Source organism: Myotis myotis, unplaced genomic scaffold (genome assembly GCF_014108235.1).
Source record: "Myotis myotis isolate mMyoMyo1 unplaced genomic scaffold, mMyoMyo1.p scaffold_m19_p_2, whole genome shotgun sequence".
NCBI classification, from domain to species: Eukaryota; Metazoa; Chordata; class Mammalia; order Chiroptera; family Vespertilionidae; genus Myotis; species Myotis myotis.
This window is the reverse complement of record NW_023416324.1, coordinates 140,278,438-140,281,626: the sequence shown is the minus strand read 5'-3', so window position 1 is coordinate 140,281,626 and position 3,189 is coordinate 140,278,438. Positions and strand designations below refer to the sequence as shown.

At 40.2% G+C, this 3,189-nt stretch overlaps 1 pseudogene; it reads right to left on the bottom strand.

Annotated features, from left to right (window-relative positions):
• Positions 1-269: 269 nt before the first annotated feature.
• LOC118675258 lies at positions 270-528 on the bottom strand (annotated as a pseudogene).
• Between the last annotated feature and the right edge of the window lie 2,661 nt (positions 529-3,189).

Below are 3,189 nucleotides of genomic sequence, written 5' to 3'. Positions count from 1 at the left end.
GGGAAAAGGAGTAGATTTTGAGGAGCTCAAAACATGAAGCAGAGAAGTATGGAGTAGAAAATAAATACAAATGTAAGCTGTTTTGTTAATTGTTTTATAATCACAGAAAATGAATATATAGAATGCCCTGTACAAAACAACACAATAAAGGTTCAAGATCAAGGTGTTTCTTTAGGCAGAGCTGAAGATTTCAGTTTCTGGTACTTGGAATTTAGACTGCAGTCCTTGCTTTTGGATGGATCACTGGGTATGTGGCATAGTCCATGCTTTTAACCAGATTTGAATAGTAGAATGGTCACTTGGCCCAGGTAGAAGTAGATGAAGAGCTCGGTTTTATGATGTCAGGTAACTTCCAAAGTTCCTCCCCTCTAAGGAGTTGGACTTGTTGTTAAACTCCTTTTTCATATGGGCCAAAATGTCCTTCTCTATGCTATATTTCTCCAAAGCCTGAATAGCACATTCCACAGAGTTCTGTTGCATCTCCTCCAATGCTTCGGCATTTTTGATCACCGCCTTCTGGCGGCACATGGTTCCAGTGGAGCAGGAGCTGGCTGACTACAAGGGTCTCCTGAGGGAGGGACTGACTGGGCTCAGATCCTGAGGGAGAAGCCGTTGCTACCAAAGCCGTAGTGTGCATCTCTATTCTCAATGTCTTTATTCTTCCAAAATGAGGGAGTTGTATAAAGACTGAGAACATTTAAAATGAATTGTGTAAGAGCATATTTATTTGTTTAATTATCTGTGTAAGCCATAGTATAATGAAAATATTGTAATTGTGCTACTTTTCAAAGAAACACTAAGGAGAAAATTGTAAACATCATGGATGGGGAATTATGCACACAAAGACTAATAGCTACAATAATGTTATTCAGAACTGTGCTGGTAATTTGCCCCTTAGGGGGTAAATTTGGAAAAAATATGTGTAAGGCTTAGTCATGTGACTAACACTTAACGGGCATTGTACTGCAAAAGCCACACACACCACATTGAACATTTAGTAATAATTATTTATTTTAGTTATTCTCCTGGTACTTCTCTAGTATCTGCAATTGCTATGGTCTCAAAAACAGCATCTTTTGTATGGCACCCGCCCAACAAGTAAAATGCACTGGTGGTTTACAACATAGAATTAGCAGTTAGAGATATTTTTTTTTTCAACACTTCATTCCTGAGGGCTTAGTCTAAAGAGGAAAAAAATAAAATAAAATGAGTCAATGAAATTCTTCTTTCCTGAGACCTCAGAATCTCTGCTGGTAGTCTTTTTATTAAGTGTTTTATTTAGGGATTATTAGTCAAATATGTTCGAGAAAATGGCTTGCTTTATGGAGAGAAGAGCAATCTGTGTGTTGTTTGTGAACGGTGCTGGTTATTCTGATTTGCCAGGTCCCACTCTACTTATTTGCTTGAGGAGAATAATCCATGGGCATTACGTCTCCCGCACTCACTTGTTAGTTGGCTTCCAGTTGAGGAGATCAATGGCATCAGCATGTAAGAAGGGCTTTGACATCACCTGTTGTAAATGTTTCCCTCCACGTCCCACGTGGTTCAGGGTTCAGGATCTGGAAGAGGAGCCGCACACAAATGAAAGAGAAAAGACAAGAGATAATTTGGAAATATTGGGGGACCAGGCGGGTAAGTCCAACTCAGGAGGAAGGACTTCCACCCGCGCTCAGGCCGCACCGACCTTTTATAGTCAGAGGTAAACAAGGCAGTGGTTACCATTGTTACACAGTTCTTGTGAGTTTCACCTGTTTTGACCACAGTTACACTCCCTGCACTTCCCTCAGCCCATTAACTTCCCAGGTAAGATCTGGGGAGTGTTATAAGGTCAAGCCTAATTATGCTAAGAGGACTGAGCCCTCTAAGCTGGGACTTGTTTATGACTTTGCCAGCAGGTCAGTCCGAGGCTCAATCCTATATCGTTTTCCCACAATCACCTCTCTGTCAATACTGTGCATTGTTAGGACTGCAGCTTCCTCTGGTGCAGGCCCTTTCCCAGGACTGCAACTCGCATTGGAATTCTGTAGTGATTTTCATGTCTCTTGTCCTTTGCGTCCCAAAGGATTAATTGCATCCATCCATTGCCAGTCTCTGGGTGCCATATCATTCCTATATATTCCCTGATATGTCCATATCTTCACACTTTAATAGAAATCTCATCATTTGAACCATCTGAGGTGAATGCTGTCTTTTTCCAAGACACAAGCCATAAGTTCTAAAGCACTTAATAATAGTTATTGATAATTGATTTTTAGCATGTTGAGTTATTACTTCATTACAGGTCAATATTGCTATTACAGTTGTCTGTGAACAGTTTCTTTCTGTAACAATGTACTATAATGGACACTGTGATGTTCTATCCAAAGAAGTAAATGACTAGATTAACTGAAACAAATTGAAAAAGTCCTTTGTTTAAATTTCGACTAACTCTGAGGATCATCCCAACTCCGGATCTTGCCATAAATGGACTGATGCCTCATTATTACACCATATGGGTCAGCTTCTCTATCTGCCCAATCTTACAGATCTATCTCCTGAGAGCAGGCCCTGATAAATTTTCTGCATGTAATTCTCAGTTTTTCAGGGAATCCAATCTAAGTTATGCAGTGACTGAAGTCAGCCTGGACTTGAGCTAGTTGAGGAATATAGATAGCTAAAGCCCCACATTCAGCAAATACTTAGACCATGACTATAAAAATCAAATCCTCTTATAGTCCCTCACAAAAAAAAAAAAAATCACCATAGCCACTAGTGCAGCTATTACTGAGAATAGAATATACACTTTCTCCTTTCCAGTATTAGAGCTCTTTTTACTAGGTACCCTCAGAGAATGACTTCAGTCTTGAAGAAATTTTCTTGTGTTCCATCAGGTACTAACTAGGTAGCCAGACATTTGAATTGTTCTCATCAGTAATTTCCCAAATCCTCTCTCCTATTTTCTGGCCTTATTCCCTTATTTCAAGAATGTGACTGCCACTGCCTGTCATAATGGGTTGTTTCCATTAAAGAAAATGAGAGTATGGGCTTCTACCTGAGGCAGGCAGCTTGTTATGACTCGAAGAGGTGAAGAAAGTCAGTCTTTAAAGAGAGCTGATAAAAAGTAATCACTGCCCTCCCTGGCCAGGGTGGCTCAATTGGTTGGAGTGTGATCCTGTCCACCAAAATGTTGCAGGTTCAATTCCCAGTCAG